A 15,441-nucleotide genomic window follows, 5' to 3' on the forward strand; every position below is an offset into this window, starting at 1 on the left:
TTTCAAGCAGAGCTTGAAAAATGTTCCTAAGGTAAATACTCTCAGCTCCAGAAGAATTCAAACGGCTGTTTCAGAGCGCTCACGTAAACCAAATAATTGTATATGTACAACATATGTTTACAGAATTAAACTTCTTTTAAGTGTTATTAATAGTTTGGAAGGCTTATACCAATTTCCTGCGTTAAGAGGTTATTGGACTGCTGGTGTCTGATTTAGAGGGTCTTTAAAACATCTACTTTCTGTGTTTGCAAGCAGTCCAGTACAAATTGCTTGATAATGCTCTGTTGTAAGCACAGGCCATATAGTAAAATAACAAAAGCCATAGACAGATAAGGGTCTCATGACTGCCTCACTACTTTCAATAGCAGGTAATTTAATGAGCAAAATGTTCAGAGGTACTAAAATTGCACCTCATGCTAAAGGTAAGGGATTGTCTTTTTGTTGGCTTGTCTTCTGCTGTTCTCGGTTCGGGCTGTGGTGGTTTGGCTTAGCCTGAAGCAAGTGAAGAGGAATCGGTGCCCTAGCACTGAGAACGGCATGCTGGTAGGCAAGCTGGCACGTACTGCTTCCCTCCTGTCTCTACCTGCAGCGAACTGATGGGGCCAATGTTGTGGCAGTAAAGTTAAATGCTGAAAGACACTGTAGCCTTAATCTGACACGATATAGAGGAAGGAGAAGAAAAACTCGGGAGACAAATGATGTAACCCAGGTGAAAAGAATTCCCCTGTAGCTCTTGACAGGTGACCAAAAGAAACTGAAACAGAGGTTTAGTACAGTATAAATATAATGCAAGTAAACTTTCTTGTCTATACCAGCACACCTGCTGTTCAACAGCTTGTAGCACAGGCTTAACTTTCTGTCTGTAGAAATTCTCGCAGGCATGTAATTCCCTGCATAAAGTGATTGAACCCTTTTTTTAAAACAGTGTGTGCTCCCTGTCCTAGCTACTTTCTCTGGAAGGCTGATCCAGAGTTTCATGCTGATAGGGGCATGAAGATACTTCTTTTTTTGTCTCCCTGCCCCGACCTCCAATTTCAGTTCATTCACCACCAATTTACATCTACTTGAGCTTTGACCGACGTCTACTTTGAAACAGCTCTTCTCTCACCTTCCTGTTTGCACCCTCTCAATTTTGTTTGGTGAGATAAAATGAACCAAGCTCTTGTAATCTCTTTGTTGAATAATCCATTCCCTTAATCATCTTTCTAATCTTCTTCTGTATCCTTTCTAGTTTACATTAATTTTTTCCAGAATGTGAATGACCAAAAGAAATAGTCCAAATAATATCTCACTAGAACCTTTCAATAGCACAAAGACTTCTTTTTCTCTTCCAAAACTGCTTTGTCTTATGCATCTTAAGATGTCATAGTCTTTTTTTTCCCGCAACGTCATCACACTGATGGCTCACAGCCATCATCTGATTGACCAGTACATCCTGATCTTCCTTTTAGCCACCTCCAGTAGATAATTTCCATGGAAATAGCAAGAATTCTTGTTATTGATCCCTAATCATACAACTCCATATCCTGTGCTGTAAAATACCTTCTCAGTTCTCATGAGAATGTGTTATTACCTATTGGTATGGCCGTAACACCAAGCAGCTCCATTCATATTGGACACCGTTCTGCAAGGTCATATCTAAGCAAAAAGAACAGTTCTCTTTCACTGATCAAATAACCTGCCATCCCCCAAAACCTTCCCAAGCCACAAATGAAGACTAAAACGCTACCCAGAAATGAAATACTAAGAATATGGTTCACACAGGTTGGTGACCTTGGTTACAACAACCAGGCAAGTCCTGAAAAGGCTTTGGTTGCCATATCCACTATTTTTGATTAATGTTCCAAATAAAACAGATTATGCAGAAATAAGATACTTGAAGATGGACAAAGTTTAAGTGCTCAAAAGCTTATAATACTGTTTTATGTAGGCAAAACGTATAAAAGTCGAAATAAATATAATTTTGAATACAGTAGAAATACTACAAGATGAATGGATTCCTATTATACAGACATCGCTTGATCAATAACGTATCTTTGAAGTAGATGCTTTAAAAAACAAAGCACTCATTTAAAAAGAATCACTCCAAGTATCCATATGCACATTATGATCTCAAAGTTTTACTGCAGCTTTGTGGTAAAAATATCCTTGCCATTACTCTCTGGTTTTGATGATAACCAGAATATTTATTTTTCAGGTAATCCCTTCTTTATAAGGAAAGAGGGGCTGGGTGTACAAATGGCATCACTGAGCAAAACATAGCTTGTATTTAACTGGAAAGATTGGAATTTATTCCCAGTTAGTGTTTTAGAGTAGATCATTTCTAGTCAGACAAAGGTCACTGTTATTCCCTGATAGTGACAAATTACAAGAATCTACAATGCACAGCTCCCATAAGCCTACATCTGATAAGCTTTCAGAGACAGAATACAAATCTCTACTTTCTCAAGGAATATCGAACTGTAAGTGATGCTGAAAAGGTTACAGGATACAGGGTAAGGCTAGGCAGATAGATGATGCTCTTCTTTTTCTCCAGATGCACAAAAAACAAAACAGCCAAAAAAACATACCAACAGCTACATAAATTAAAAATGCGGTGGAAATGGTTCGTTATTACATTGGACTTAAGTCTCCAAAGCAGAGCCTTGGCAAGGAAAGAAAGGTTCAGGCAGAACCTGGCAGTACAGGAATGTGAGACCTAACCGTAACCTTTTGCTCCTTCAGGAGCTTTATGCCACTTACTTGCCTCGGTGTTCCTGTGGTAAAAGGCACAGATGATACTCCAAAGTATTACCCGTGCAATCTCTAGAGACAATGTTTGTGAAGTGTTTTGATGATTAAAAATAGCACCAACTAAACAGCACAATTGCTACCACTGGGACACCTAAGTGTAGAGACATGGTTCTAAGAGGAGATATGCAGCTAAGGTTACCAGTCAAACAAAGCTTTTTGAAGAAGGCTTCATCTGAAAATCCAAGAATTACACAAAAGCATTACAAATTCAGATTCACAGAAAGCTAGAGAACAACTTGCTGCATACAAAATTGATGTCTAAAGCGCTGAAGTGGAATACCTGAAATGAAATGCAAAGCAGGAGTTGTTTAGTGACTGAAGAACTTCTCTCAGGGTTTTTGAAAGGATGATAGTAATAAAGACTATTTGTTCATTAGCATGGAAGCTAAGCAATAAAGAGATAGGATCCAACATAATACTGGGTGTAGCATCACTCTAAATGGGTTTAATCCACCCATTTTACAGAAGAGATGCAGTTTCTACTTGTTAAACTCATCAGTATGGTCTGTAAAATTCCAGGGAAGAGATTAATTTGGTTAAATGTAGACATCTGTAATGCAAACATCTATAAACTAGTTTTCTGCATTCCTGTTATATTCAACAGCCCTTCTAGGGTGCAGTGATTTGCACCTGAAAATAAAATGTCTGAAACAGGTCAGAGGAATAGCAGCCTGTGTCTTACTCTCCTCCTAGCTGACGGAGAGAAAATAGGATGACCTGTTCAGACATAGTTATCAAAGTTATGAGAGACAAATCTTGCCTAAAGCAGTGATACCAATTGATGCAACTTCCTTGACAAAACCACTTGGCAAACCTCATCTTCTAACTTTTTTTTTTTTTTTAACCTCTACTTAGCACATGGGGATGGGGCAATTTGTCAAGAGTAACGCACGTAACTGTATAGTTTAAAACCCACCTGGCAGTGGAGGTGCTAGGTAGCTCGTATTATTTGCAAGTACTTTGCCTGGCCCCTTCTGCAGGAGGTGAACACCTGAGAGTTTGTGAAGGTGGCTGAGGCTAGGGTAGACCTTTGGAGCTCTGGCCAGGAGAAAGTACAGACTTGTGCTCAGCGAGTGCTGAGTGCTCCTGGCCAACCAGGAACCACTAGAAAAAATAAGATCTTTTAGGAATGTGGTTGTTTTCTTGTTTGTTTTTGTTTTTCCTTTATTTCAGAAGGCTTCAGATAGTGTTAATTGCTGTAGTTTCCACAGTCTGGAAGATGTGTATTCCTTACTGATGCATCTTTTCTGAAAGTGTATGTTAAACGAAAATACAGAATCCACATTATTTAGTTAGGCTATGTCTCAAGTGGGTGCTATAACAGCATATAGACCTTTCTTGATCTATGCACAGGACTTGGATAGCACTGTGCCACATTTGAAACTACCATATTATGGGTTAATTGTCTTTCAAGTTTGATTTTTAAATGAGAACAAGAGAACAAACTCGGCTTTGAGGTCTCTAAGAGGTTTTTTTTTTCTTGTTCCCCGTTTTTCATTTCCGTCTTCATTTGCTGAAGTGCCAAAAAGGGACTGGAAAAGTCAAAGTCATTTGGCTATAGATCTAAGGTGTTGACATTCCTACCATTTACTGGCTGAAACTATTATTATTGCAAAAAAGACTGTGTAGTCTGGTATGATATGCCAAGTTCTTAAAATTAGAGCTAATCTAGTTGTAAAATAGAGCAAGAGAATTATTTATCTTAAATTCTTCCAGCTGGAACACTTATATCTGACTTTACCTTCTTCCAGAGTGGTAAAGACCACTTTTATTAGTATGATAGGAAAGTAAAAACAACCAAACACAACGATTTTTGGTTGCAAGTTTGAAGTATTAGCCCCATTTATATTTCTTCTTATCTATGTGAAGATTAGGACAAGCATAGGCCAAACTACAGACAAAATAGCCATAGGTAAATACAAGAAATGTCTGAAGTAGTGCCACATCCCACCCATGATAAACTAGAAGTGAAAAAGTATAAAGAACATTGCTTTCCCCATAACTGGGAGTCTTGCAATTTGGGAGTCCAGCTCATAATAGTAGAAACAGCGTGTAGGCTCTGTGATTTAACAGCTAATAAAATAGTGTCTATTATTTAACTGGACTACTTGGTACAATAAAAAACTAAACCAAGTTTTTATCTGGTGTTCCTAGATATATATTCAAGCTGCCTATTTCTTCAGTGACAACTTGTGCAGAAAAGGCATACTACATAAAATGCCAGTGGAAATTAGGAGGTCCTGTTCTGCCTAAAATTCATATTTAAGGTGATGCCATGAGATAAAGGTAAGCTACTGCGGTGCATCAACATGAAACCTTTAGGACTTGTATTTATGTACTTGATACACTGTATTTATGTGTTATAGCGGATCTAAAAACAACAAAAAAGCCTTATCTTCCTCTTTGAATATCGGAAGCTCAGACAACACCAGCAAGAACTACATAGCAGTGCATTTAAAGGTGGAGGCTTTCATGGTGACGTAGATGGCAGCCAAGCAGGAGGGTGCAAAGACATGACCGCAGGCAGTGGAGAAGAGGTAGCATTTAGGCAAATGGTGCACTGACGCTGTCTCTTTGGCTGCACACATACTAGCTTGCTCCTGGCCTCCTTTCTGGGGCAAGCTGGCCAAGAGGAGCCAAAGCGATGGGAGAGGTTACTCAGGGGCTTGGTGGGGATAACAGGAAGGATATGACTTGCTCTGGGTATGGCCCCTGTGCCTGGAGCACTCCTAGCATGACCCCAGCAGGCCCAGTGTGCCTTGTGTTGCCCTCAGCATTACACATTAACCCCCCTGCTCTCATGGACAGAGACACCATGCTCTTGTTATTTCAGGCTTTATGAACCATAAAGCTACACAGAAAAATCATGTCTCGGGCACCATATGTGATCTGGATCCTATAGCAGGCTGAGCCTGCTGTTGCTCCTTAAGTAGAAGGTGACCATGGAGCAAACTTGAGCACTGGACCTCCCATCATCCATGCTGCCTAGTAGGTAGCTTGCTTCTCAGCTCTGTTCTATGTCATTTTCCCCCAGAGGAGCCTTCAGGGAAGGAAGTCAGCCCTAAGCACTGTGCTGCATGGCTTCAGGGCCAACAGAAGTCCCTGGTCCTACAGGTGTGGCCAAGGGGACCTAGGCTGAGCCTGCTCTGGAGGGTTTGTCCCCAAGATGTTTGAGCGTGGGTCATCTTGCCCATGGAGTCCAAAAGGAGAGCTGTCTGCCCGCATCCTGGGTGCACACCAGCTGCCCAGCCACGGGCATTCTACCTCTTCTCCCCGAATTAGAAGCGCTCTCTTTGCGGCTTTCTTCTCTCTGCCTCCCTTCTCTCTGTTTTGTGTGCAAGCAGGGTGTAGGCTTGTGCAAGCGGGTGATTAGGTGAAGAGGGGAGAATGTTTATATGCTCATCTTTTGCAGTACCTCCTCTTCTTACTGCTTGGAAGTAGAAGACAAGCTAGTTTCCTTTCTCCATGTATTTCTTCTTGTCCCTTCTCCATGCGGTAGTGAATGGGGAAGAAGGGAATTAATACTTCTTTATACTACTGCTTCAAATCCAGCCCAGACTAACAATGGCTGTTTCAGTTTGGGGAAAATTAGATTTCTAAAAATTGCAGTGGATCAGAGGGTGTACCTCAAAAATTAATTGATAGCACCGCTAGAAGTCTTAGCGGATAGCCACAGACAGAAGTCTTGTCATCCCTAAAGGTCTCACTGCAGATCTGAGCTGAATCATATCCAAGGGGCAATAGAAGATAATTATACACTGCAGCTACTTTATTCTGCATGCTTGTTTTGGAGGGGAGGGGGAAAAAAAAAGAAAAGGATATCTTTCCAGAAATGTTCACCAGCTATGTGACCTGTAACGCATACTGTTAACGAAATCATTAAAGGCTTGTAAAACAGTATATCTTGTTGCTCACATATGAGCTAGCTATCTAGTGGTTTGCCAAAGGTCTGATGAGGACATTACAATCACATTTTACTGGTTTTGCTTTTGTCTTTCTAGAAAAACTTATGCTTTTTTCAGCGTTAAGCCATGAAGCTTTGTCCAGCTCAGTGTGCTCTACTGTCTCTTCCCCCATCACTTCAGCTGTTGTGCTACAATCACATTACAGTTGTTAATGATTTTAAATTTCTTAGAGGGTGATGCAAAAGGGTGGGAGAAAGCAGCAGAGAGCTACACTGGGTTTCGACTCTCCAAATATGAAGATAATAGTGAATTAAAACACCACCACCTCAATATCCTCTCCTTAAAAGTTTTGTTATTGTTTTTCAGAATTAGACATACAGATGGCACTGCCGCCCCCAAATGTGTAGTGCAGTGTAAATACCAAGTTCGAATAATGTATTACAAAGAATAACAAGTTTTTCACAAAGTTCAATCTCTACTAAAATTGATATATTCATTTATTAATATTTAATGTTTCTGCTATGTGAGCTCCAGTAACAGTTTTCTGTAAGCAATTTGTCTTTTATTTACAGGCACATATAATTATATATGACAGCAGGAACATAAACATTTTATAGATAAATTTTATTCAGAGATGAGGAAAAAATCTCTCCAACTTAAAAATATTCAAAGATGTTGAAGAATAAGTGTTAACTAAAGAGCAGCTAAACATTTCTCAAGCTCTCCCATCTGGCACAGCTGTAAATAACAATCTGTTTTGAACTATCTTCTATTTGCTATGTTAGGATTACTTGCTATTAGCTGACAATTTCATCTAAAGAGTGTATTTATAAAGTTCTGCGCTGTTTGTACTAGAGCATATATCACTTCTAACGGATCGGTGTAACGCTGAAAGAATCTTTGGGCAAACATATTTAAAGCACTTCATCTTTATGTCTGAAGATATTGATCTGGCTGGAGTGAGAAATATTTGCCATTATCTTTACCTTGATATTCTCTGAACAATCCATACATCTGGAGAACTAGGGAAGACACTTTCATCTGCCACTGAAAGCAATCACCCAGGCATAAAGGAATCACTGGCCTTTTTTGTGTGAGCGGCTACAACCTAGGTGTCTCACAAATCTTACATGTGGCGTAGTTGTCTTCCATCAAAGTGGCATATGTGGGTCCCTCCTTACTATGAGAATAGTGTGTAATTTGATTTGTATTAATCATTATGAGAAGCAGACAGTGGTACAACAGTAGATATTGATTGCAGTTACAGGTGTATGTTATTCTATATGAACAAAGAGGGGAGGGAAATCAGTTCTCTCCCACTGAAGTGTACTTGAATACTGAAATGAGACAGTCACGGAGTTCCAGCCTGTGTTTCAAATTAAAATACACTTTGGCACTTCGCCTGCTAGTTTGCACGTAAAACAAATAACGTGGTAAAATGTATTTGTAAAAATACATTTGTAAAATATATTTTTCATTCTTCAAATGGTAATGATCAGCTTGTTGCTTTCAATGTAAAACAACTGCTTATTGTATTAAATAGAGAATAGTCACACTTGCATTCAGCTCATGCTGTTGACTTAGCTATGCACATATAAGACTTTCTACCTTCCTGAGACCAAAAGCAGAGGAAAACAAAGTTGGGACATTTAGGCACCAAAATACATACTATATCTTAAACTAATTGTCTAACTATCTCTTCCCAAGCCCTAAAAAATTCTTTGTCTTGGAAAATTTTTTTCATGGGGCTGGGTAAAGTGAAGGTGCTACAAGTATACGGCAAAGGACAGAGTGAAATGAATGTGAAAACAGCAGCGCTCAGTCCCAGGCTCTTCAAAAGTTTTGCTGAGAAGAGACCTTTCCTAACATCTCCCACTCTGATGCAAAATTGTTGCCTACTTGGTATGTTATTTAGGTGCATTCAAAGTCATAGCTACTAGCCTGCTTCTAAAGCTGATGTTAAAACCCCTTTCTCTGGTGCGCTGGCCCAGTAGAGAAATGTACTGACAGTGAAACAGATTCAATACTCTTTTGTACATCAGAATTGTTTGTTAAGCTCCGGTCTGCACTGGCTGTGCAAGAAACGCTGACATGAAACAAAATATACAGGTGTCAGTGAATGAATTTGGCCAGAGGATTCTTCGTTAGGGGTAATTATGCATGAGAAGAACTTTGCTTAATTGTCAGCTGCAGTCTGTAGAGCTGGCAGGTTGGGGAAAACAAACAAGTTTAACTTGCAAATAACGTATAACTTGACATGTAAATAACTGCCAGACAATGACTTAGAGTTCCTGCCTGCAGATTTTTCAGAAGCTGCTCAGAGAGCTCAAACTAATGTTTTGAGGCTGAGAAAAAAGATGCTAGCAAATTTTATTTACAACTTTAAAAAAAGGTTGTCATCAAACTGAATTGCATAACTACATATAAATTGTTATAAAGGTAAAATACATTAAGAAGATTCAATAGGAACTGGTTTTAGAAAGAAATATAGCTTAGCTATGAAATGTCTGTTCAGTGACTGGGATATGGAGTACAAATGAAATGTATGTTTGTTCTATAGATTTTGTGTGCATGTGTGCTTTCAAGAAGGAAGGAAACTAGAATTGACTAAAAGGAGAAATCATAGAATTGAAATTTATGATATATATTTGCAATTGCTACTTAAGATATATTCAAAAGTACCGAGCATACAATATGCACTAAAAATAATAGACATGGAAGAAGATGGCATGGCGAAAAATGGATTAAACTGGGTTTAAACCTATTCTTTACACAGTGGAAATGAACTTGGAAGAAAAAGAGATGGCTTGGCATGCAAAATAATCACTGAAAATGGGTATATGCGTTGAAAGGTTGTGTCATCATGCAGACACAGCTCCAGGGACCTTAGCTGGTAAGGGATGGAGGAATTATGCTTTCAGACTCCTGCAGAGTAATCGGGTCTTCACTCCTGTTTTCCAAAAATGAAGTAGTCAGCATTACTCTTTATGTGCAGGATCCTTCTCCTCTTAGACTTTTGCAAGGCTTATAGGTAAGGAACTTTGCAGTATGTTTGAGGAGCAAGCCATATATTTTAAACAGATATATTGAAGCAGACATGAGAAAGGATTTGCCAAGGTGATGTGCCAGTGGCAAAAAGCTGGCTGAAGAATTCACTAACAGAACCTATACTTATGGTTTAGCTAAACCTGTGGAAGAAACATTCTGTGTACTCCAAACTTGCAAAGCATACAAGCAATTATTTGAAAAGAAAAGATTTGTGCTTTCCTTTCTGTCATTATATTTCAACCCTGTCAGTAGTTTGTTTTAGCTTTGAAGGACTCTGCATAAACTCTTTTAAAAGTAATGGACTGAGGGGAAATATTGGGCTCCTTTTCTTTAAATGCATCTCTCCTCTGGGCTGCAACGATGCAGCTGATCGTAAGAGTGGTGAACCATCCGGAAATGTGAACCATGGTTAGAGCAGGCAGGACATGACTTCACCCCTTTCTCAGCTCAGAGGAAAACTGGCAGAGCTGGAAATGTGATGTCAGCCCTACAGAAAACTTTGTTGTATGAGTAAGTAAGTAGCTCTGCCGAGAAGGACCTGGGAGTGCTGGTGGACAACAAGTTAAACATGAGGCAGCAGTGTGCCCTTGTGGCCAAGAAGGCCAATGGGATCCTGGGGTGCATTAGGCAGAGTGTTGCCAGCAGGACGAGGGAGGTGATCCTGCCCCTCTACTCAGCCCTGGTGAGGCCTCACCTGGAGTACTGTGTCCAGTTCTGGGCTCCCCAGTACAAGAGAGACATGGCACTCCTGGAGAGAGTCCAGCGGAGGGCTACCAAGATGATTAGAGGGCTGGAGCATCTCTCCTATGAAGAAAGATTGCAAGAGCTGGGCCTGTTCAGCCTGGAGAAGAGAAGATTGAGAGGGGATCTCATCAACGTGTACAAGTATCTGAAGGGGGAGTGTCAAGAGGATGAGGCCAGCCTCTTCTCCGTGGTGCCCAGCAACAGGACAAGAGGCAATGGGCAGAAACTGAACCACAGGAAGTTCCATCTGAACCTGAGAAAAAACTTCTTCACTGTGAGGGTGACAGAGCATTGGAACAGGTTGCCCAGAGAGGTGGTGGAGTCTCCTTCGCTGGAGATATTCAAAAGCCGTCTGGATGTGATCCTGGGCAATATGCTCTAGGTGACCCTGCTTGAGCAGGGAGGTTGGACTAGATGATCTCCAGAGGTCCCTTCCAACCTAAACGATTCTGTGATTCTATGAGAGAGTACATGTACCCTGTCTGTTTCGGGAGTGAGAAGTAGACAAGACGGATGATAACCAGGTGGACTGCAAGTAGGAACACAGCAGAGGATGGTTACTGCGTAGTGGAACACTCTCTAACAGGTGCAGGGAAATGCCTAGGAAACCATGGAGTATCACAGGGACTTGATTAGAGAGAAGCTAACAGAATGAAGGACTAGAAACAGTCTCCCTTCCGTCTTTCTCAGGCAAATTTATTCTGTCCTGAATCCTGTTAGAAATGAAGGTAGCTCCATTTGGGAAAACTAGTTTAGTGCCAATGACTCTCATGGGAAGATTGTTACCAGACCTCATTGCACTGATGGCTAGATACCTTTTTCTAATTTCATGGTCAGTTTATACCCATTTTTTCTCATGCCAATATTACCTTTTAGCTAAAATACTTTGTTTTCTTTTTTGGTGTGTACCTCAATGATACGTTTAGAGGTAGCACTCCTATCCGTTTCTCAGCTATTCTTTTGGCAGCTTGAAACGGCCTTTCAGTAACCTTTTTGCAATTCCATAGTCATTTAAGATCACATTGACCTAGTGGAGTTATTGAAAGTATTAGCTACGCTACCTGATATTTTGTGTCCTGTTCTTTCAGAATTCTGCCCTGAAGATTACTTGGTCTCAAAAGACCAAATAAGCTCCTTAGCAATTTCCCTATCCTGATTCCCATTAGCCATTCTGCCTCCTGTTTTGTACTGAACATCATCTCCCTGATTGGAAATGAGGCAGAGTATTTACTTAGTTTTTAGGCTGTACCTAGATTATCTTTAATCTCTATCCCATCCTTCCTGCATAGCCTCTCCATTTTTGCCTGTTTGTTTTAATGTCCTTTGCAAAGACTAATTCTCACTCTATCGCTCTATTTCCCCATCTCTAACACTCAGCTTTCTTTGCTGCTCAGTACTTTCCTGTTGGTTCTGCATTCCTAGTATCTGTTTTCATTGCGGCTGTTCATCCTACTGAGTGAGCCTATTTACAATTTTAAAATAGCGAAGTAAGTATCTAAACCACGAGAGCACATTTCCTGGATGTGCTGCTGTACTATGCTTCACAACTTCCAGACGAGGTTACTTTAGCAGCTGCTAATGCAGATTTGTGTTCCATAAAGATTTATGTAGCTTGGGTCACTGACCACGTATCTCTCTGTATTCTCTCCCAAATTGTGATGGAATGAAGCTTTTTAGGTCACTCCATGGATGGCACCTGTGGACTGAGCTAGAAATGATGCAAAGTTCTCTCCTTGCTAATTTCCCAGAGAAACACAATGGTAAGGTCAATCTCCTTAAGGTAGACAGAATTTTTGCTACAATGGTGTAAAATGAACATGCGATGGAATTTTAACAACAGATAAACTTTTATAAGAATGACATGGAGTTAAACATATATATTTTTATGCTGTGACACCTAACATGTTTTCAAATCTCCATTGTACCTCTGTTTTAGCAATTTCTTCCTCATATTCTCAACCTGCTCCCGCACTTTTCATAACAGCTTCTTATTTTACGTTGTCTTTTGTTGCCTCCTGTTATTTCTCTTTCATTTTCTTGAATTGTCTCTTTTTCCTATTGCTGTTTATTTTTAACTCCTACTTGCAAAATCATTTCTTGCTTCACCTGTCTGCCTTCGTAACACAAAGCTGCTTTGGTCTTGAATATTTTAAGATAGACAACTTCAGGCAGTGTAAGGTCTCTACTGCCATTGCAATGCTAGGGGAGGTGAAGCTGTCCTTTGCAGCATCTGTTGCCTAGCAATCTGTTTCTCAGGTGCCTTTAGCTGTACAGCAGTGTGATCAAAGCTTAAAAGGCAAGCACAAAGGAAAATGAAAATGGGCTTTAAAAAAAAAAAAAAAAGACTCCAGTCTAAGCATGGCACTTGCTGCAAGATTTGTGGTTTTTACAGGACGGTGACTAGACCCCAGCAATACTTTATGCCCTATGTGCCATTATGTATAAAAGGCTTAACTCATTTGTCAAGTGCACTGCACTGCTTGGAAGAGACAAAGCAGTTGTTACCATCTAGAGCTCTCCACTGCATGGTATGACATGACTACACCTAATCAAGAACTGAAGTAGTATCACTTAGTCTTGATTTCTCGGCCGCTATTTTTTACATCACCATAGCGATTTTTGACTAACCATCAGATGGCATTCTTAGAGGCCAAGGACTTGAATTAGTGTGTTTTCTGCAGCATAAAGCTAAAACAGGTGAGATGGAGTACCCTGACAAGCTGCTGTTTGCCATTCAGATACTGTTCAGAGCCAAAGAGCCAGGCATGGCTCTGCATGTAAAGACAATCATTGCGATCAGCTTGAGCTATTTTATGACATAGCAACCAGTCCAACTGGCCCTTGTTAAAGCAAGTTCCCCACACCTTGATACTGTCCATATTGTGCTCAGGCTTAAAAAAGATTTATGAAAAACCTTGTGTAGTAAGCTTTATTAATAGTTGAGGATGAACAAGTTCTTGAGACCTCTGGCTAAATTTTATTCACACATGAAACCAACTACCTGATACCATCACTGAACAAAATTAGGTGATCAATACCATTCATGATGTTAGCGGGAAAATGAAATTAATTATCCTTGCAAAACTAAAAAGCTCTCAATGAGGTCACTTGCATGCAAATGATATCTAGATTAAGACAGTATTCCCCAATGACCCTTTCCTACCAAAAGCATCTTTGTAGTTTAGATATTTAAATTCCATTGACTTTTGGTGTGACTGAGAACTGAAGCAACTTACTCATTCGTATGTTTCATTTGTTTCATTTTCTATTATTAAAAAAATCATAACCAACATAAAAATCTAGGGATAAAGATAAGTAAATCATCCTGAAGACAAAACTTCTCAGAAATCCTGAATAGGGTACAATAGCAAGAAAGATCAATTTTCAATCTATTACCCCTCTTTACAGTCCACAAACTAAAGAATTTCATTAGCTGATCTTTCAAAAACATGAAAACAGGAAAATGCAGTAGAAACAGGGATGATTTCAAGTTGTATTCAAAGTTACTGCACCCACAGGAATTGAGCAGGTAGGTCTCTTTTTCACCTAACCAGCTGCTGGTTAGGTGTGTTGACTAATTTTGGAACTTCACAATGATGTTTTCATGCACAGCTCTTTTTGGCAGGTGAGCTTGAAACACACTCTGCTGCTTCTCCCATTCCTGCTGTTTTGTCAGTTAAACGATAGTGAAGTTTTGTCGTAATTTCATTTACAACATTTTATAAAAAAGAAACGAGATTTTCCAGGAGTGGAATTACTAACAACAGCCGTCACTTAGCCCCATGACTCCTGCGTTTTCAGACTGTTGCTATTCTATAGTGCTTCTAAGTTTCAAGTTTAAATTGATTATTTGCTACTAAAGTAACTTTATAACAATAAGCATATGAGAAGGCAGTCAGTTGCTTTGTTGCCTGCAGAAGAGAAAGATTAAACCAAGGGGTGATTTGGGATGAATGTCTCCTGAACTACCTAAGGGTGAAAGAGCAGATTTTCTGTTTATGTTCAATGTCTGGTTTTAAGTTTTCTCAGAAGTGTGTTTCCTTACATGTGCTGTACTAAAAAGCCTAGATCTTCACCAAAAAGACAGGGGAATGAATCTTCAGAAGTAACAGACATAGGATTTTTAGTCTGAAGGTGTTTTTTCCTTTGCAAGGCTGGAGAAGGGAAGAGGGATGGAAGTGAGAAGGTTGAGGTGGTATTACAGTTGGATCAAGAGCCGCAATGAACCTCATTGTTTTTGGACTTCTTTCCCTAGCTCCCACAAAAAATACTGTATAGATCAATGAATGAGTGAAGACTCTTCCTCCTCTTTAAACTCTGGAAGAGAAAACGTTATTTTTCTTGCTTTTGAAGGATTGCCTACCAGAGCACATTATTAAAATTGCAGTTTTATTTGATAATTTTTGCACAGTAACTAATAGCTAAAATTGGTTATTTCTCACTTCCCTTTAAAATCTGTGCAACAGTACAGCACTGAGTCTTTGGCAGCAGAGCACCGCACCAAAGGGTAGTCTCATAGTGCTCTCTCCCACTGCGGGACTGTAAGCAATTTGTTCTTTCTTTTGTCAAAGCTCAGTTAAAAACCATATAAGAAGCTCTGGGAGCACTGGGACTGGAGACAAGTGGGGAGTCAAAGGGGCAGTTGTATCGTCCGTGTGTCTCTTGCAAGCTGGGCCTGTTTTCAAATTGCTGTCAGCCTGCAGAAGAGGAATGTGGCAGAGGGAGATCCTCATCCCCGTCCACAGGCATCACCATGGAGATGCTGCTGTTGGCATCTGCAGTCACGCAGCCAAGTGGCTGTAAGACTCAGTTGCTATACTATTTGGGACAAAGGAGGAGGAAATTGAAGGGGTGATTTTGGTGAAACCCATTTGGGCCAGGCAAGGTTCAAATGGCAGGAGGATATTGACAGTGCTCATCTGCAGGGCGGTTATAGATGGCCCCCAGGCAC

At 40.1% G+C, this 15,441-nt stretch overlaps 1 protein-coding gene and 1 long non-coding RNA gene across 4 annotated transcripts in view; one reads left to right on the forward strand and one right to left on the reverse strand.

The window, feature by feature from the left end:
- The window catches only part of LOC138061285 (uncharacterized), a 93,757-nt gene extending 88,684 nt beyond the window's left edge, over positions 1 to 5,073 (forward strand). The window contains exon 5 of the long non-coding RNA XR_011134959.1: positions 4,948 to 5,073. This is a non-coding gene — a long non-coding RNA (uncharacterized lncRNA). The remainder of the gene's footprint in view (positions 1 to 4,947) is intronic.
- HTR1F (5-hydroxytryptamine receptor 1F) overlaps positions 1 to 15,441 on the reverse strand; it is a 134,642-nt gene that overhangs the window by 98,491 nt on the left and 20,710 nt on the right. The gene's annotated exons all lie outside the window — the stretch shown is intronic.

This window comes from Struthio camelus, chromosome 1, assembly GCF_040807025.1.
Source record: "Struthio camelus isolate bStrCam1 chromosome 1, bStrCam1.hap1, whole genome shotgun sequence".
In the NCBI taxonomy this organism is placed as follows: Eukaryota; Metazoa; Chordata; class Aves; order Struthioniformes; family Struthionidae; genus Struthio; species Struthio camelus.